Source organism: Homalodisca vitripennis, chromosome 4 (genome assembly GCF_021130785.1).
Source record: "Homalodisca vitripennis isolate AUS2020 chromosome 4, UT_GWSS_2.1, whole genome shotgun sequence".
In the NCBI taxonomy this organism is placed as follows: domain Eukaryota; kingdom Metazoa; phylum Arthropoda; class Insecta; order Hemiptera; family Cicadellidae; genus Homalodisca; species Homalodisca vitripennis.
The window spans coordinates 50,121,025-50,143,203 of NC_060210.1; the positions used below are offsets into that span (position 1 = coordinate 50,121,025).

Sequence of the window (22,179 nt, forward strand, 5' to 3'; positions counted from 1 at the left end):
CGTAGTTCTTACATAGTAACATAATAAATTAAATGAGTATATTTTTATTTTACTTTATTCTTACTGGAATCAATAGAAATTAAACGAAATGTAGCCTAAATTATGTAATTCTATTAAAACGTAGTACATTTTTTGAATTTGCAACTAGCTTCATAATAGTTTCAAGCCCAAAACGTATTCATTATTATTCACAAACAATGTAAAGAGGTATATTTGTTACTTTAATTTCAAACTTTGACCGTGTTGTATTATACCTTGACCGTAAAAGAAATGGGATTACAGTGTTACTACAGCCGCTGGTTAGTAGGTTCAGGAAACCATTCATTTACTGCTAATGTAACTTGACAAAGGTTATCTTAAACCCAAATCAATTGTTTAGTTTAAAAATATATAATTGCAACAGTACTAATGAAGAGTTGATTTAGCTGACTTATTTTACTAAATGTCACGGACGAGGAACAAAAGAATAGGTTTTGTACTAAATAATAATGGGTTTGTTCATTGACGTGGGAATAAAATATTATCCTGTACATACTGAGACTTGTTTTGTCACGGAGTCAACAATACGTATTATCTTGAACTGCAATTTTATTTTCCATTGTGGAATTGTTCCAACCTCGATTCTATCATCTAGCAAGAAATAGTATATGAGTAATTGGTTTCCCCTGCGGCATTTTAATAAATTTGAGTCTTTTGTGCTCCTATTGGATTTATATAAATGATATTTAGAGTCAATTAAACAAAAGCAAAGTTTTTATTAGAACTTGTCTTTTGTACGCTATGAGAAAATAATGGTAAATTTGTCATATAATTTTTATATAATATATAATTTTAACATAAAAATAAATGACAAGCAAAAGTCGTTGTAACAAAAAAATTTAATTTTAAAGCAATATTCCTATAAATCATAAAATCATCATGATAAGAGTCTTATAACAGAGCAGATGAGCTAACTACTGGGCAATCAAAACAACACAAAACGAAACAACATGAAGTGTTTTAAAACCTAGGGAACAAGTCGGGCTACTTATCCTAAAACCCGTTTATTATTTAAAATAAATCATGGAGCACACTGAGTTTAGGCTCTGAATAAACAAAGTTTAAAGAAGATTTATTACCCATCGCCCAGCGTCTAACTATTCTGAGACTAAACATTCAGCCCACAACACACTTCCCAGTTTTCAGCAGAATATTCTTTTAGAAACCTTATCATTTAATAGTGAAAATCTTCGTCAAAATCTTTTAAACATAGAACATATATGACTATAGATCTCAATATATATAGCCGTTTTCATATAGTTTCACAAAAAAGATATATATTTTGACACAATTGCCACTTTACCATGATATCAGGATATTATTTATTTCATTCCATGAAGCTTAGGCCTTTTTTCCTTATTTGAATGGATACAAGTTTTCAAAAAATTTATTTTACATTGTTTATTTTTATTATAGGTATAATTCAGAAAATCATGTGTGTATGTGTTAAAAACCTGCACATATTAAGAAACTATATCAAACAATATAACAAACTGGAGGAAAATTAATTTACTCCAATAGTTTTAAAGGTATTTTTAGATATCTCAAAGTGAACCATCACATTTTGATTTTAGCAATTCTGTTAAAATTTACAGTGACATGTCATTAAATAACTTTGATGAGTAACGTAACTTATTAACTGAAAAGTAACTGAAATTTAATTTTCTCAATACCGCAATTGAAATTTAGATACTAAATAATTTATATTAATTGGTTGCTTGTTTATCTTTTTAACAAAATAAATGTAGCTTATCAGTTTAAGATTTACATATTTTGATATGTGTCTGTAAATATAACAAGGTTTATATATATAACAGGGAAATACTTATGCAATCGTTGCTGAAATAAGCAAAACTTTAATTTTTTCAACAATACTATTATGTTACAATATTTATTTAAACTCACTATTCAAGTTAAAACCCTTGTGTAGAAGGAGGCATAGTACCATGATAAGGGCTAACTTTATCAGCACTGTTAAAGAAGCTTTTTAGTGGAAAGTTCTCCTAAACTTTAACTTACACATTTTATAGTTTGGCCCCAAGCAGAATTGGTTATTTGATATTGACACTTTGTTCAGCCTACACTACGAATATGTATATTCATTTGAAAGATCTTATTTCAATAACAATCAAACTGCCTAATTATTTAATCCGGATAGTTACAAATTGCACACCACTGTAAAATTATACATTGTTATGCACTTGAAATGGGCTCCATTGAAAGGTCACTAATTAAAAGATATTTGGAGTGTTTGTAAGGGAATATGTTTAATTTATAGTATGGTCACATGATATTCTCTATATGAACGTAATAGAGATTAAACTAAAACCAATTTAACTAGTTACATTATAATGTTCTCACTTTTACAAATGTGTTATTTTAAGAGTGAAAAATTTATTACTGTGAATGACAATATATTCCCTTATTATCCGAAATTACTACTCTTTCATTTACTATTTTAAACTATACTGTCTTATAACATAATAATGATATGTTCAGTATTTACGGTAATGATAGTGGTAATAGAAAACATACACTTTGCATAAATCGAAGTTTGTATATATATTAGAGGTATAATATTACATAAAAAACTGTAATACTGTTATTATACAGCATATATCTCCATATTTATATAGTGATCCATATTGCGAAGTTTTCTACTGAAATAAGTGCAGGAATAATACTTTTCTTTTTAAAACAAAAAAAAATTAACTTGTGATTAATCAACCCTATTAGTGAAAAAGAACAAAAAAAAACACAAAAAGAACAACAATTAAACTTATACATTGCAAACGTTTTAAAGTGAGAGAATATGATTTTTAAGTTTGAACTAGGTATAATACTGTAAGACTTTTGCTCAGTTTGGAAGAGTTTTCGCTCGCCTCAGTGATCACCGACTTCTCTATTACGTTTAGAAACATCTCCGCCCACGGTGGGTGTGATAGCTTTCCCGTGTATTGTAACGGAAGTGAACCTCTTAATTAGCAGCACCCACGTCGTTTTCTCCTCAATAATTAGCCTAAATAATTATTCTACTGTTTTTGAGGCTGACATCTTTGTAAATTATTGTATTTTACAGACTTTTTGTTTCCGAGGATAAATGAATAGTAATTGTATAAATCTCGTACTGTATAAATATGCTTTACACTTTTACGAAATATTGTAAGGGGATTTTTCTTGTTATAAACGAGCCTCAAGTTTTACCCTCAGATTACTCTAGATATTTAATTTTTAATAAAAACACATTATTTCCTGAGAATGGTTATTAGTTCATTACAATAGAAAAATAACTGAAGTGGTTAGTTAAATGCAAGTCTAAAACTAAAGTCAAAAACCGTTAAGAAAAACTAAGCCCTCTTAATTATTGATCAAAACAACGTAATTAGTTTCTTTTGTAACACATATCGATGTCTCGGTTTAAATCATGTCTTTGAAAAGTAGTTGTATGTGATTACAAGTTTTATTTGTTACAATTAGTAGTAACAATTCATTACTTTACATGTGACTAGTATTTTAATAAGATAACTGTTAGATTTTTCAAGTGAGTTTTTAATTAGGCTATGACATTTTTAGCCATGGGTAAATGACTTCACGTATGCCTCGGAAAACAAGTAGGATTTTGGGCTTTATTCTTAGGGTGCACTGAAAAGAAAAAGAATTACCATAAACTCAGGAGTATTCAAATAGTGGTGGACAGAAAAAAAACCAAAATTGTAAAGGCGTTATTTTATATTGTACTAATATGCAGTACATGAAACTAGCACTCTTTTTACATACTACAGTTGAAGATTGTTTCAATATCTCGAGATCATAAGAAGGAAACCACCGCGATAAAGCTAGGGTAACTGTCTCCTTAGTTCGGTTCATTGATAACTTTGTGCTGTCCGAGACCAATTGGAATGTCAATCTCTTCAACTCCTAACCCTTATTCAACAAAATTGTTTGTTATATATGTTTTTCTTTATTTATTATATTCATTGAGTATTATGTAAACATTTAACGTTAAATGTTTTAAAGGTTTTTAACATTGACCATCCGGTGAGTACGGACCCTGTTTCTCGGGTAACAACAATAAACAAATAAAAACTAAATTTTACGCTCACATTGGAGATGAGCATGGCTGGGAGTGATTCACATTTGATCAATGTTTACCGTTGTCAATTTTTCAAGATATGAAAGTACTCAAGGTTGAGTCTATACAAAATGTAAATCTTTCAATAGTTATTGTGCATACTTTCAGTCATACACAAAGACCAATTATGACGACGCTAACAATTAACGGGAGAAGCTTAACTGCACGCTCTAGCGACCACGCATCACAATCGTAAGTATTTTACAAACACTTTCGAAGAATTATTGAACAATGCCCTAATCTATATGCTAGTAATCTATACGTCTATTTGTAAACTAAGTATTGACTTTTCCATTGTCCAACAACAGAAGCAATATACAATTCACAAATATGACGCATTAATTTTATTAGAAGAAGACACGGTCACTTTGAGCTTATAACATCATAATCAATATATAGGTCACGCAAAGTCGCAACTGCTCTTGTGGCGGGGCTGTCATTAGCGAACGTTACTGGTCAAAACCGAACTGTCCATCAACTTGCTCGTTAATGAGGGTTAAACATTCTCTGTCACTTCCTTTCGTTTATAAATCACAATTACCCAATAGAGTCAGTTACGTTTATTAGCTCTGGTCTACAAAATTATAATGTATTTAAAAATAAGCTTACTTAATCTGTTTTATAGTGAATAATATTCGTTAATATTAGTAGTCACTAGTTGTAAATAACTAACTTAAATGTTCGTTAATTCTTCATTAGTTGAATCATATATTGAAAATCACTAAACTTAGTTGTGGACGTCATTATACACCGTGGTTTTAATTTGCACTCTAAAAATTTCATGGTTCAACCTATGAGTACTCAATAAACTTAACATGCATAATGGCCTGGGGATAAGGCTGTGGTTCTACATTGGTTTTAAACCGATTTACCTTAGAAATGATCAATATCTTTGATTAAAATATTATTGGTGTAGAGTAACATCCTCGACGCAGGTAATACATGTATCAATCATATAGGCAAAATATGAATAATAATGAATATGAATATAAGATGAATTGCAAGAAGAATTACCTTATTTAGTGTTATTACATTTATGTGGCAGCGAAAATGTAAAAAGAGGTAAATCGAAAGTTCCGTATATAAAGTATTTAGTACGCGCTTTTCAACGTGCGTCTTTACTTGAATAGTCAATGGCTCACTGGATTTGTTTATGTACCATGAAAGAGTATGTTAATTTGAATTGTATCTCTTGTCCTTTTCAAGATACAACTCAATACGTTAATTTATCTAAAGTGCTTTGTCTTAAGTGAAAAATGTATCAAGTGGTGTCATCATCACGAAATTTTTTTTATACAATTTATTTGACACAAAACATTTAAGAATAACATCACATTAGAAATATGTATATATATATATATATATATATATATATATATATATATTTAATTATAGTTCATGTCAGTTACCCAAATTAGTACAACAGTACTGTATGTTTCTGATTAGACTAAATTATTGCAGAATACGAGTTTTTGCAAATAAAGACAACTAAAACTAAACAAGTTTTTATCATAATGCAAATCAACACTTAATTAAAAACTGTTGCCTAACTAGGCTCCGAAAGACTCCTGCACTGTTGGAGTTAATCCAAACCACCTAGTTACATTGAGTAAATATCACTCACAGTCCCTATAATGACCGGGGTGCCCCTATAGTGGCCTGTAAATTGCTACACGTTCTAATATTGAACAAACACCGTAAGTAGATTACGTTATGTCATGATTAAATAATGTTCCATTTGATAAACTTTCAATTATACGCACCGTAATTCAGTTTAACACGTTTCAGTTGCTAAATTATATTTGTACATAGTGTTTATTACCTTACATTTTTTAAATACATATTTTAAATTTCGAACCAACTATCACAATAATAATAATAAAAATAATATGAATTTGTAATACTATTACTAGTTTTACTAATATGTATGAAAAAACTAAAAATTAGCTGAATTGTGTCTAAAAAATTGCTAAAAAGGTTAATAACATTTTTATTTTTCATAATTTTTTATAGTAAAACCTTCAAAAATTGTATTGAAACTTGATAAATATTAAAACTAAATAAACACATTTGAATGCTAACTGCTACTATTGCTACTTAGAGACACCTTTGATAACGATTTCCCCAGATAATCTAGAAACAAGTAAAGGAATTACCAAATCCAGAATTAGTGAAAATATAACAATACCGTTAGATTATATGTATAAAATTATATAGAATTATATAGCAGACCGTCCTTAGATCACATATCCTACGACATTATACATTTTTAACAATTGCACTATCATGAGCAATCAACTCTCTCTGTTGGGTAAAAGATTTCTTCATATAGTGTATAGTTCAAGAGTCTAGAGCCAATTTTCATAATTTTTTAAACAAAAAATAAACTTCCCAAAGAAACTTATCATCGCTACTCCTACTAGTCTCAGTGTAGATTAAAAAGAGAGGCTATCAAAAGGATACAAATGTGAATTGATAATTTTTCTTATATAATATTCTTATAAGCTAGATATACTATTTTCTTAAGGAAAAGGGACGGTTGTTTCCGCACGTAGTCCTAAAAGGATCTTGAAGGATGCTTGAAAAACTATTATTTATATAACCGTAAGACACATATATAAATAATAAATTAGCTTTAGCTAATTATGTATATAACCTTTAAAATGCGTTCATTTAATTGTGTATGTAGCTGTATGACGGTTACGTACGATTAGTTTATGCTCGGTTTGAAGTCTGTTAACCTTAGCGATACAAGTCACGTGAGAAAAATATTATTGACTTTGATTACATAATCTATCGGTTTCATGTAAAACCGGTTTCTGTGTTTGTATAGTGCACATTGGCTCTCCACCTTGACTTAAAACCTCTGTTTACACTTACACTTTTAAAATTATCTTTTCATTATTATCCTATTTACCTAAATAGAAGATAACCTCCCTTCATATTATGCATAGTAACAATAATCTTAATAGTAGTATTTTAAGCACTCCACAATCCAAATTAAAAATATGTTAAGTGAATTAGATCCAAATGGAATTTAATTTAGAGATTAATGTATGAGGTATTAGTAATGCTTTAATGGTTAACACTTTTTCTTCAAGGTAAAAAGTAAAAATTTCAATTAGTAGATAAAGTAATGTCAGTAAAAGATCAGAATTTGTACCGATTTTCGTTAGCAATGACGCAGAACAAGCGGTTATCACATTATATCTAGCAAAAAAAGTTGAGCGCGGCAGCTCCTCAGATGGATGGTCAATAAACTGTTATTTACGTGTAAGCAACATTGTCCCCTGTCATTGGTAAAAGTTTTGAAGTCATCTAAAACGTTGGTTCCCAGGTTTACTATTAGAGAAGGGTGATAAATTAGACATTCTGTTCTTTTAACATTATAGTTTTTTACATTAAACAGAATACCAAACGTGTCATGTATTATTGCCCGAACTATATATACTGTATTTATCGATAGGACAACGTTTTACAATTATTGTAAATACGTATTAACCCAGAATCGTTTTATTTCATGATACAAACTAGGAAGCTACACCATTAAACAATATTCTTTACTAAACTACACCACTTAACTTCTCACTTACTCTTGTAAACACAACTCAGCATCATAGAATCTGTAACAACTAAGAAATGTAAATTACTTAGTTGTTAACATTAACTAGTTAACTTAAGACTAAAGTACGATCAGCACGTAACTCTCTCAAGTAATAAATTAAAGTCGGTAAATTACAATCTACATACATAAGGGGCATTATGAAAAATCTGTCATTGATCAGTTATTATGGGTTTTTAACACAATTCATGATAGGGAGCTATTGAATATACAGGCATTTGCCTCATAAGTTGTGGAATATTTTCTTTAAAGTATTTCTTGGAAAAACGTATAGAATTATTTTTAGTCTTAGCAATTCAGGGGCTTATCTTTGTATTAAGTGAAATACTTTGCAAACTTTTCTTTAAATGTGTAAAAACCACCTTAGTAGAAAATTAGTGCAGAAATTAGGATCTGCTATTGTATTCAGAAAATGGTTTAAAATGCTTGAAAATGTTAGTAACAAAGTGAAACTAGGAAAAACCAACATTTATAACAAAATCATAATTTAGAACGCAAAAATAATAATGAATTTAATAATTAACTGTTTAGGTGAATTTCGTTTTGGTTGCATGCTTATTTAATACGTTTTATTTTATTTTATCAATAGTGAGTAGTACACATTTTCAGTATACATTGCAACATGCCATTTTAAAATAAATTTTTTAGTACAAATACGCTTGCAAGTATTAGTTTAGTATTGTACGAACATTTTATCAGTTTTCAGAAGAGTATTTTGATTGTTACAAAATAAAACTGTGATGCTTTTATTCCCTCTTTTAATCGCATCCTTTTTGATACCTGGTTCTACCGTTTATCTTACTGAAATTTTTTTCATAAAACTTTCTTTACCTAATACCTTTACGCACATAGGACATTACCCTTTATTAAGCACATGTATTACTCAGACACACAGAAAAACCCTACTCCCTCGTTATGCAGTAGATACGTTTTGGGATTTCATGTGGATTTGGGGATTTGCTACAGGTATTCGCTGAAAACTAACATTTAATAATAAGTATCTTATAAAAATAAAAATTGTATACGAGTATATGAAAAAATAACCAAATGGTGACTAATTTTAACTATTTTGAATACACAATTGTAATATTATGAAACATAAGGTTAGGTTACTAATTTATATTTTGTTAATTCATTTCCTACAATACAATAAATGAATGGTTAATTTTAAAGCTCAAATGAATTGTTATTAAGTTATTAGTTTCAGATTTCAATGGCTGATAATTAACCGACCAAACTAACACGCGTGACGAGGGTTTCAATGTTACCTTAGTAAATACGTATTCATGGCGAAGTGAAACACCAGTTCATCCTATCTTAATTAGGCCTACATTGTAGAACATAACTTGCACATTCATTCAGAATTGCGACGCTAATATGAATGACACTGATTAAATAATATAATAATTATTGGTTGCATGTCGTAAAGGAAACTATAAAAAAGATGATTGGCTGACTTTTTATAAATTTGCCAGAATGTATTATGGCATGCATGTGCGCCTGCCATGATGATATCTCAAGAATTAATTTACTGCAAAGTGCATAATGTATGATATGTATAGGGAATGATGTGTTACTAAATAATTCCCTAATTAAGAAATTAAAGATATGTAATTAGTCAAAATAATAGTATTGTATTTACAGAGAGAAGATGATAACTAACTTTATAATAATGACCAAAACAAAACAGGTGGTCTATATCTTTTACAATACTAAAATAAATTATATTTTTAAATCAGCTGACACTACATGAGCCCCCTAGGGAGACTGGAAGTCAGGGAGCAAGCCGTAAACGCACATTGCGACCAAATCTGGTAGCGCACTCTGGTGTTGCGTTGTCCGGGTCTGCAGCAGGTGTACCGATGCTGTGTGCCGGTGTGTGGGCGCTTCTTGGTTGAGGCTGTGGGGAAGGGTCAGGTAGAATGTAAGCAGGCTTCACTCTGTCAATGCTTACTTTAGAGCTTCTATCTGCGATCTGGATGGTCATAGTTTTGTCGTCACGGCTGAGCACTTTGTGAGGTCCGCTGTAGGGAGGTTGCAGGGCTCGACGCACAGTATCGTCACGTAAGAAAACATGAGTGCATGTTGATAATTCCTGGAAGACAAATGTCTGAGGTTTGCTGTGAGCTGAGCCAGAGGCAGGTTGAAGGCGTGATGTTTGACGTTGCAGCCTGACAACAAGGTCAGAGATGTCTTCACTGCGTCCCAACCCCGGAGGGCTGGCAAGGAGTGATCCAGGTAGACGTAAGGGTTCTCCGTATACTAGTTCAGCAGAGGACGTTGTTAAATCTTCTCTGTATACGTTTCGGATACCAAGCAGAACTAGAGGGAGGGCTTGGAGCCAGCTCGATTCCGGGTGACAGATGATGGCCGCTTTTAGATGACGGTGAAAACGTTCGACCATACCATTGGCTTGTGGGTGATAACTGGTGGTCCGTAGACGTTCAATCCCAAATGCAGAGGTGAGACGTTTGAAAAGTCCAGATTCGAATTGACGACCTTGATCCGTTGTGATACGTTCTGGGCATCCAAAACGGGATATCCAACAGTTCACCAAAGCTTCTGCGACTTCCTCAGCAGTGATTTGCTGAAGTGGGTGAACTTCTGGCCATCTGGTAAACCTGTCAATAACGGTCAAACAGTATCGGTACGGGCCAGCTGGTGGGAGTGGTCCAATTATGTCTACATGAATGTGACGAAAACGAGCAGATGGTGGATTGACTGTTCCAAGTGGACTGTGAACGTGGCGTGAAACTTTGGCACGTTGGCAGAGCTGACAAGTTTGGGCCCAAGTGCGGCAATCTCGCTGAATATTAGGCCAAACAAAACGTTGAGATATGAGGCGAGCTGAAGCTTTGATGCCGGGATGACTTAAGTTGTGTAGAGAGTCAAAAACCAGTCGTCTGAGAGGAGCAGGTACAAATGGTCGGAGTGAAGGATTAGAAGTGTCACAGAAGAGGTCAACGTTTGAACCAGGGACTGTGATTCTCTTGAGCTTCAATGCTGTGTCACGGTTCAAAAGATCTTGAAGTTCAGTGTCCTCTCGTTGAGCCTGTGAAAGAGTACAGTGGTCGACAGTTGTGATTCCTGAAATGGCATCGACACGTGAGAAAGTATCGGCAACGATGTTTGCAGATCCAGATATGGGCTGAATGTCAGTAGTGAATTGGGCAATAAATGATAGTTGATTGACTTGAACAGGAGGAAGTTTATCCTTTCTCTGTTGGAAAGCAAATGCCAATGGTTTATGATCAGTGAATATAGTACAACGTTGAGCTTCTAAAATGTGTCTAAAATGATGTACTGATGAGTAGACGGCATAGAGTTCACGGTAGTAGGCGGGCCACTCTATTTGTCTTGCAGTAAGCTTTTGAGAAAAGAAAGCAAGTGGTTGCCATTCATTCTTGACGAGTTGTTGAAGGCATGCCCCAACAGATGAGGTGCTGGCGTCAGTGAAAAGTCCGAGTGGAGCGTTTGGGTCAGGGTGATTGAGCAGAGTTGCTTGAGAGAGATTCTCCTTGCAATTGATGAAGGCCTGTTCTAACTCGGTGGTCCAGGTTATCTTCTGATTTCCTTTGAGGCCTGCAAGAGCAGAGTGAAGTGGTGCTTGGTGTTGAGATGCAGAAGGAATGAATCTTCTATAAAAATTAATCATGCCCAGAAAACGACGTAGTCCTTTGGCAGTTTCCGGGCGAGCGAAGTTCTGAAGAGCGGTGATACGATCGGGAAGAGGTCTAGTACCACTGGCAGATACTTCGTAGCCTAGAAAGGTGACTATTTGGAAATCCAAGGACACATTTGTTAGCGTTGACAAGGATTCCATAGTCTGTGAGTCTTTGAAAAAGGATACGGAGGTGATCTTGATGTTGTTCGGATGTTTGTGAGAAAATAAGTATGTCATCAATGTATGGGAAACAAAAATCAAGTCCTGAAACCACTTCGTCGATAAATCTCTGAAATGTCTGTCCAGCATTTCTGAGTCCAAACCCCATGAAGGGAAATTCGAACAAACCGAAAGGTGTGGTTATGGCCGTCTTAGGGATGTCGTCAGGGTTTACTGGTATTTGGGTGTAAGCTTTTACTAGATCAATGACCGAAAATGTTGTGCACCCACGAATTTGATGATTGAAGTCATGAATGTGACGTACCGGATAGCTGTCAGGAATGGTTCTAGCGTTTAGAGCACGGTAGTCACCACACGGTCGCCAACCATCAGTCTTCTTAGGAACTAAGTGCAGAGGAGACGACCTAGGTCCATCAGAGCGTCGGGCAGTCCCTTCTTGGACCATACTATCGAATTCGGCTTTGGCGATTTTAAGGCGATCAGGTGCAAGACGGCGAGGTCGGCAAGAGATTGGAGGGCCAGGCGTCGTCTTGATGAAGTGTAACGTATTATGCTTCACCTCACGAGGTGTTCCAGCCGGACGAGTGAGGGTAGGAAACTCAGCAAGCACAGCGTGGAATAGAGAGGACTCGGTGAGGGTCTTCACAATAGGAACAGAGGCATCAGAAGTTTGACATCTTACTGTTAAATTAGTTGTTGAGTCAATCAAGCGTTGATTGCGACAGTCAGGAAGAAGTCCGTAGTGAGCAAGAAAATCAGATCCAATGATGGGCATGGTGACATCAGCGATGATGAATTTCCATGCAAAGATGTGTCGCAAACCTAGATTTAGACCAAAATTTCTAAAACCGTAGGTGTGAATTTGTGATGAGTTCGCTGCAACCAAGTCGTAGTCCACGCGTTGTGGTCTGTTTTGTAGTAGGTGACGTGGGTAGCAGCAGAGATCAGAACCAGTGTCTATGAGAAATTTAGTACCAGTAACCCGGTCACTGATGAGAAGGCGTCGTCCTCCAGTTGAGCAGCCAGTAGACGCCATTATTGGCTGCTGTTGGAGTTTAAAGAAAATTTACATGGCTTGATACATTTATTAGCTTTTTTACCATATTTAAAATGATACCAACATATATCGGAGGAGCTAGATAATGATTTAGAACCATCCTGGCCGTGTAAGTCTGAGCGAGATCCAGGATGATGAGCTGAGAGTGCTGTCTCGATCTGAGAAATCCTATCCGTCAATTCCTTTATGACCAAGGTGAGTTCTGAGTCAATATTTACAGTTTTACGGTTGAGAGAACACACTGTAGATGGCACAGTAAATACACTTACATTCGGAGTTGCGGTGCTTTGAACTGTACTCAAAGGGATTGATGGGCTTACCTGAAATATCTTGTCAGCAACATGAGCTAGTTGCTCTAGTGACTGTTCTTGAGGTTGTGCCTGCAGTATTGCTTGGACTTGGCATGGTAGGCGAGTGATCCATAGTTGACGAATAAGATCCTCATGTACTGGAGTGTTACCGGAAAATGATAGTAGATGACGAAGGAATTGAGATGGTTTACGAGATCCCATTTCTTCCTCCGTCAGAATTTGTTTTAGCCGTTGATTGGTACTGAGAGAGAGCCTTTGGATAAGTTCGGTTTTGAGACGCGTGTAAGGGTTGGCTACAGGAGGAGCTTTAATTATATCCCTTACCTCATGAGCGTAGCGACCTTCTAGCTGACTTACAGCGTATGCAAATCTTGTATTCTCCTGTGTAACATGGGCGATCGTAAACTGAGCTTCGACTTGTGCAAACCATAGTTCCACGTCTTCGGGCCAAAAGGGTGGAAGTTTGACACTTACCCGATTGACGACACGTTGGGGAGAGTCTGCAGTTTGTATATCAGTTTCCGCATGTTCTTGCTGACCTTGAAGATGACGTTGTAGATCTTCAACTTGAGACCGCAAAATATCGTTTTGCCTTTGCAAATCTTCCATTGAATGTGAATAAAAGCGGGTCTTGAATAATTTGTCCTCTTTTTCGGGGTCACCAATATAGGGAATGATATGTTACTAAATAATTCCCTAATTAAGAAATTAAAGATATGTAATTAGTCAAAATAATAGTATTGTATTTACAGAGAGAAGATGATAACTAACTTTATAATAATGACCAAAACAAAACAGGTGGTCTATATCTTTTACAATACTAAAATAAATTATATTTTTAAATCAGCTGACCAGCTGACACTACATATGTAATGTTAGGATGAAATTTAAATAATTAATTTACATTAGTCTCACTTATATAGGTGGGAGGTTACATGAATAGCAATTAACAATCTTTACCAATATGCTATGTTCATGTTATACTTACTTTACTTTGAAAGTTATTACTTTACAAAAATATTTATAGGATAACAATTTGCCACGAATTTCAAGATTGACTACGTGATTGGAAGAATTTTCGAATAAGACGAAAGAATAGATCGGCATTAGATCGGATGTGGTTTAATCGGCATTCACACATTGTAGAGAAGTTTGCTATAATTGAAAATGTCAGAAATCTAATAGAATATTGTTCATCATATAGAAGGAGTTTTGTTATTCGGCACCACTTGAACGCCCTACAAGTGACACAGCATGAGACTTTACATCCCTTTTACATATCCAAAATTAATTATTAAATTTCTTAATAAGTTGATTAGAAAGACAAATGTGCGTAAAAGTGACTATCGTTAATAATACATCTCAGTATAATCTATATACTATTAAATCTAACCATAATACTTTATTTTACCGAAAGAAATTTACCAACTACTTGAAGAGTGAAAAAATGTGGCTCCTTTATTAATGTTTACAATTACGGATCCTTAATTTTCACACTTCTCATCCTCCATTAGTAACTTTTGGCAAATTCGTAATTTTCAATGTGTCACAGGGCAATGGTCTCAACGCAACATACCTTAAATGATTAATTTACTTTTACTGACTACTTTAATACAGTTAAAATAGTTTTTGTTTCAGCGGAGACAGATAGCTATGTACCTATATCTACTATACGTAGAACCTGTCACATAGAATTGTAACAAGTCACGCTTTATAGCGCACTTTGAGTTTCTTTCATAAAAACAATTATTTATTCATTCCTGATTACTTGAAGGGCCTTAGAAATATACACTAATTATTAAGCACATCTATAATGTCCAGTATGGTAACTGAGTGTATATGCATATTTTCGAGTGGCTTTTATCAATATATTTCATAATATAAAGCATGATATTATAAATATACACTTACTTTAACAAATTACTGATTAAAGAACATGGGTTTATTTTATTTCCTATCATAATAAATTGCAATACACAAATATTTTTTATTGAATATGAATATCATTAATAAACAATCCATACATTAATATGCACCATTGTAAATAGAAATGGAATAAATTGTATGTGAATTACGAACACTATTTGATCGAGTGAACTTATACCTGTATTATATCAAGCTTCACCTTCTTACCCTAAAACATTACTAACGTTAATCTTGATAGTTCGTACCAGAATATGTTGAAGCTACAAATACTACAAAAATTCTGGTAACGTCGTGCGACAAAGCAACTCGTAACCTGTTTCAGATAATAAACATTTTACGGGTTCATAACCTAGTAACTGCACAGGCCGGCAGTGTCAGCTGTTTAGCATTTTATCCTTGGCATATAAAAGAAAACTTTAAATTAAATACATGTTATTACAAACCGTACCTTAAAATCAAAAGCATTTCTCCAAAACAATTAGTAATCGAAGGAGTTTTTACCGTAAGGAGATTCAATAGATGATAACGACCCACTCTCAAGTCATTTTCCACTTTCCTGCCAGGTCAGGCCTCAGCGTATATTACTTGTTGTTTCTCAGTTGGTAAATTGGAATGTTAACCTCGAATGCTTTCTTATCATTTCACAATAATGACAATAATGCTAGGTAAATACTTTTCACAACCTTTGTTCGGTAAGGGAAGTTGTGGTCTTTTGCTCTATGTATTTCCACCTTCGGTTGGTGATATTATTTATGCTTTTAGGAAGTTTTAGTAATATTTCATCTAAACTAGTCTTAAACTGCTACATAACAATAAAAGGTATATTATGTATATTTAGGACTAATACATGTACGTAGATATGCTGTAAATATTGAACTTAAATCGTATTAGAAGTATATAACGAATATTGAATCCTTAAATTTGTGACTCGAAATACTTTGTTTGAAAACTGAAAACTAAAGCAATATTTCAACCACATGTTGGAATTGTAACAATTAAATTAACATAGTGCTATTTTTATATAAAGGTTTTACATCTCCCCTCAACCCGAAAGAAAATCTTTATTAGTCTATTCGAAAGGCTTCAACGACGATCAGACAATTTCCGTGGAGGGAATCGGACTATTTAAATTCTTTTCTATAAAGAAATAAATATTATTGCTTAATTTTAGATACAGCTAAAATATCCTCTTAATGTATATTGCCACATGATATATTCACAATTTGTATGCAGTATAAAAAATACTTATCATATCATTATATTGTATTTAAATAAAACAAAATTCAACAAATCGAGTTACTAGTGATGATGCACTTGTTTGGATATATAAGCTATATGTATATCTAAGTACAATATTTTATTTGGCTTATAAATTTATTTATTTGGCAATTTTCACATACTGAAGACTTGAAAACAAAAATTCTCTAAAAGAATCTACTCTATGAGGTACTAAAGGTTTAACTCCATGTGATTAATGTTACATGTTAATGTAACATGATTATTCTTTACTTACCTTCTTTAACAATTTATTTTGTTGCAATATTCTAATCGATATTATTGTTGGCGTTATAACTGATTTAAATATATTCACAAACGATCAGCAAAATCTCATGAAGTGACATGCACTGTCATAGAAATAAGTGTTAAACATATATATAAATAAAGATTCATGTAAATTTTAATAATATATTTCAACTAGTTATCGATGTATCATTAGTCAGACAAGTAGACGGTAAAACTAAAGGTATCCGGCTCCTTAACAATAATGAGTTATAATTTTATATTCAGTTTTTTAAAGTTCTTTATCAATTCTTTTAAAATAACAATTACGCAATTAATGATAATAATGCCAAAAATATTAAAATTATACCATTTACAACTGTTTTTGCTTAAATTATTTGCTCATGTTTATAAACACGAGTCTGAAATTATTTTATTCACATAGGAAAATTGATACGATTATATATTTTATAAGATTAGGACAAATGTTTTAAACGCAGGAAAACATCTTTATTTATTTGAGAGAGGAATTAGGATTTTCTTAGTAGCAGCCTAGACATAAAAGCTCACATGTTTACTGTGAGGACACCGAGGAAAGTGCCACAATCAATATTGGGGCCAGAAGCGCAAGGCACTCTCTTTGTGTGTCATAATCAAAGACATGATTGATGGCTATCACCGACTGAATACTTGTCAAACTGTTTTTGCGCTCTGTATTGAAATCGTCGAGTTGTCTATAATATTTACTTTGGCAAAAAAATTTAAATAAAATAACTATTAGCATGCTTACACGTATTGTAGTTTTGTTTAACCAGAAATGTATTGCAAACCATCCTCAGACTAAACCTAGGATAATTTATATAAATATACGTAGAAACATATTCGTTATAAACATACGCTTTGAACAGAAAAATTTTATTATTTCTTATATTGAAAAATTAAATATTTATATAACGGTTCTTAGATTGTTTCATACATTAGTTTATTTTACTTTGAAGGAAAACATTTGAACAGATTATGAACATTGTACGTTTATTCCTTCAATGAATTCGAATGAACTTCAATAAACAGTATTTAAAAAGCCATAATTAATTTAGTTAGATTTTTTTAATTTCCAATCAATAAAAATTATTCATCGTTTAAACAAATCTGAAAAAATTAAATTTGGACGATTAAAATCTACGGCTATATTACACTTAATACATAAGTATAAAAGGCTTAATTAATTAACTTAAAATAGCTACAAATTTAGTTGCAATAGATGAATGTATGTTTAAACTTTTGAAACCTATTTAACTAATAAAAATATTTAGTGGAAATAAACGCATGAATATTGCATTCAAGCTAGCTCCACACTTACTCACGCACGCGCGCACACACACACATAACTTACAAGCACGAACGCACGCACATACACATTTTACTCCAAATATCTTAAATTCTGATTAGATAATTATTTTAATCATAAGCAATAAAAATGTCGAAAGATAAATTAGCTGAACTGATTTATTAATGTATCACCAACCCTTATAGCTGCTATTGACGGATATCTATTTGAAAGTAAAATTAATATTAATTTGAACATTTTATCTTTTATTACTGACCTTTGATTAGCAGTTAAAATATATCATTAAAGTTGTTTTCTTTTTACGAAACACTGACACCTAATTTATTAGATAAATTATGGCTTTTATTAGACTTGAGATTGATTTAATTTCCAATGAAAGTAATGGTGGCTCTGTAGCACGGCCATTTTGATGTTAGGGCGTTTCTCCGTTCAGTGGCTATCCAGGCGTGTTGGTTAGAGGATTATGAAGCTCCTCGTTCAAGTAACTACTTCTTTTGACTGGCTTTCGATGTATATTCTGCACGCGGAAAATTTTGCGTTTCGTGTCACACATGTTTAGGAAACAAAGCGTTATATAAACATCTAATCTGAACTAACAAACGTTGAAGATAGTGGCAAATGTCGGTCTTATCTTACGTTCTCTTAAAAAATATATTACTTAAAAATAAATGTTAATATCAACTTTTCCGAAGAAATGTCAAAACCATTAATTAACTTTTTAACAGATAAATTAAATTTAAAAATTTGACAAGACAAACAAACAAGTACATTAGAATGTTTATCAATAAAAGATGATAGTTGTACTACATAATGAGCAATATTTTATTCCAAAAGTTTTAAAGCGGCCTCCCATTACAGTTGAATGAAGAACAAAATTCGCTAGTCTGGTAAAAGTGTAAGTGGTTCGTAATGAAGGAAAACCACTACTTATGAATCACCTTTTATAACAATCAAAGAACTAGTGATTTAAAATTAGGCAAAATTATTAATAGAACTATCTAATGTATGGAAGGATTCTATTAGGCTTGAAAATCAGATCAGGATGACAAGTATCTTCAGTAAAACATTCGTCGACTAAAATACATTGTAGTTATGACAAGGGTTGATGCCAATGCAAATTGTTTGTATTTGAAACTATTGTTAATTAACCAAGCATGAGTGATTTGATTTAATTAACTGTCACCAAGTGCTTTAATACATTTATTGACACAGTGGCTTTAACATTAAGTGCCCCTAAAGTTGATATACACTGACGATAGGAACTGAAAACCTATTATAGTCTGCGGAACAGCTGATGAACTTTGTACTATATACATCCAATTAGTGAACTGAATGGAAACCATTAAGTGGTTTAGATGCTTTGGAACAAGTGGTTTGACTACTACATAAATATGTGGATGGCACGCTTGGTCAGATGTTAAGAGTTGGGTAAAATGAAAGGTGTCTGTAGTGTGGCATCTAGTCTTCCTTTTAATCTTATTCTTTATTGATATTGTTACCCTATTCCCGCTATTTAGCAATAATAAATAAACATATTTTAATCGTTCAAATAATAAAAATTCAAACATTGTACATACTTTAATCTTATTTTGTTTCGCAATTATTGCACTCAAATGACTATAAGAGCCTTGTAACAACGTGTTTCATTACAATTGAGATTTTTACTAATATTTTTGTACTCAATATAGTACTTCAAAATATAATAACAGTTACCCGTAGCATCGCACGCAATTTCGTAGGTTTTTAACCTGTATGAGTACTCCTGGTTCAAAGTGAATTACTCTTCCGACCCGAGTTTGCCTTTTTGCTACAACAAACAAAATGTATTAAAAAGTGTGTATTTATGGAAACTTTAATTTGGTCTGGTATTAAAATATTTGTTGTCCCATAGTCTATTTTGCCTTTTTACCGATAAAAAAATGTATACATACACATCTATGAGAATCCTACTTCTGTTAACATTCTTTAAATTTATAGTACAAGTTAGATAGAAACTTTGTGATTTATATATAGTTCTTAATATTTGCTAATAAAAATAGAGTTAAAAGTAAACTAACACTATGAGTATGACAGTATTTACATGTTTGTTTCTGAAATATAATTTTTATATTTTAGACTATTAAAATATAAAGCTGGAGTTTTATCTAGCATAGTTCTTACTGATTCCTACTGATTTTGATTTCCTACTGATTCAATGGGAGCTTGTGACCATTTAATGTTTTAGGACGTATATGAGTACTTACCAAATAACTAAAATCTTAAAACTGTGTGAAAAGTAATTATTTACACTTGAATTTACACATTATAAATGTAACAAATTTAAAATAGGGGTTAAATTCATGAAACTTTTGGTTTTGCTGTCATAAAACAATGTTTACACAGAACAGTTGATTGCATTTGACAGGCTCTTTTAATTAATATTAAGAAAATTTAGAGACTAACCTGAGATTTCCTCTGCTTTAGTGATTATTCCTTGTTCAGAGGGATTTTCGAAATAAGAATAGGCCTACAGCTATATTGATCTGAAGGATCCGATGAATGCCAATGTAAAATTTCAGTACAATCAGTTGACTAGTTTACGCGTGGAATCATAATAAACAACCTTCGCTTTTACTATGTAATTGTTATAGATTTTAAAGGGCATGTAAAATGTTTTAAATTCATCTTAAAAAGTTTAAATTCTTACTAAGATAGTTGGGCTCTTACGATTTCACGTTGTTGTATAAAGTTTCCTCATTTTCCTAATGTTCTATTTGTTTTATTATTTCAACAATGTGAGATGTTTGGTTTAATAATAGAAGAGACATTCGACAGAATTATTTCAGTAAAAAACTTTTTAAGGTAAGATGAACAATGTCTTTCTAATTACTGCACATAATTGGAATAAAAAACTAGCAAAATAGCATTACTTACTTGATTAGGATGGATGATATTACTGATGTAAGACTATTATTGAAGTTTATACTAGTAACCAGATTAAGGAACAGATTATATTTCAAAGCATCACAGGCTAACGCATTTAAACGGATAAAGTTAACCAGCTCTCAGCGTAACTGATGTTACAATATTTTTTAAGATTGCCGGAACTCCTATATAACTTTATTAGCCATGGACCTAGTAATCATTCTGTTATAGAGAAGAAGGTTTAGATTAGGTACAGTAAAAAGGCGGTTAATATTAGCTATAAGTGTTTCGGTCACGACAGTAGTTGAACCCAGAGTCACCGACCGACAGTACATGCACTTACGAAAAGTGGAAGTGCCACTTAAGTGATTTAGTCTGGGTCAGTATTATAGACATCAGAGAAAATGCCACCATTCATTTCCTTTTCTATTTCTATCTTTATCCTCGTCGTTTCATGTTATATTGTTGATAACGTAAAATAATTTGAATAACGAAAGAAGAGTGTTGTGTTAAGTTACAAACAGTAGCTTTATTGGACTACTTGTGTGGATTTTTACTTCTTGCTTTACATCACAAATGTTTTTTTTAATGTTCTACAAAACTAAAAAAATAAATATAAAAACAAGGCTTGTTTTGAACATTTGACATCTTATTACCCATAAATGCCTTCAATCCAATGATTTGTCAATCAGAGTCTATAGAAATATATAATTTAAATGTGACGAAAACAGGGATTTCACAAATACTATCAATTGTGCAACTCTTTACCATCAAGAAAGCATTAGGACAGATTAGAAACCTAGGGGTGTATAGAATAATACCATATTTTCTAGCAAATAAAACCAAAATGAAGGGTTCAGAATAACATAAGAATAGTTACATAAACGTAAGTAATGTTTCACTATCATTAAATTATTGTGATATTAAGTATATATTGCTAACACTCAACAATAAAATAAATAATTTTTTAAATACCCTTACGTTCACTGATGAAGAGCTGATTACGTGTTTCCATTACGTGTAAGACATCCTTTTTGCCACACCTGCAATAGAAAAACAGTAAGTCAACTGATAAGCGTAATATATAATCGTATAATAAATTTAAAACTCAGCCATATGAACCTTAGTTGTTAACATGACATGACAAACAGATCTACAGGGGCTGCGTAAAATCAGGTAATCCTTCTACCGATCTCGTGCTTGAACACCAGTTAACGGGTATAATTGTTAGGTGTATTAGCTTCCAAACTACGATACTTTCCCCTCCTTTATATATATATATAATATATATATATATATATATATATATATATATATATATATATATATATATGTACGTTAAATTGTATAAATGGCATAAGCCTTATAGTCCGGTAAAATAAGGATGCAACCTCGGAATGAAAGATAATAAGCTAAAAAATTTGCATACGTCTTTCTTTTGAGGGTATACAACTTACCTCAAAAGTCTCATATAATCACGTGTACGCGACTTCAGA

At 32.5% G+C, this 22,179-nt stretch overlaps 1 protein-coding gene across 1 annotated transcript in view; it reads right to left on the bottom strand.

Moving 5' to 3' along the window:
* Nucleotides 1-22,179, bottom strand: part of LOC124359304 (tyramine receptor 1-like) — a 291,787-nt gene that overhangs the window by 74,732 nt on the left and 194,876 nt on the right. The window contains exon 2 of the mRNA XM_046811932.1: nt 21,665-21,726. The gene's annotated coding sequence lies outside the window, so the exon portion shown is untranslated. The remainder of the gene's footprint in view (nt 1-21,664; nt 21,727-22,179) is intronic.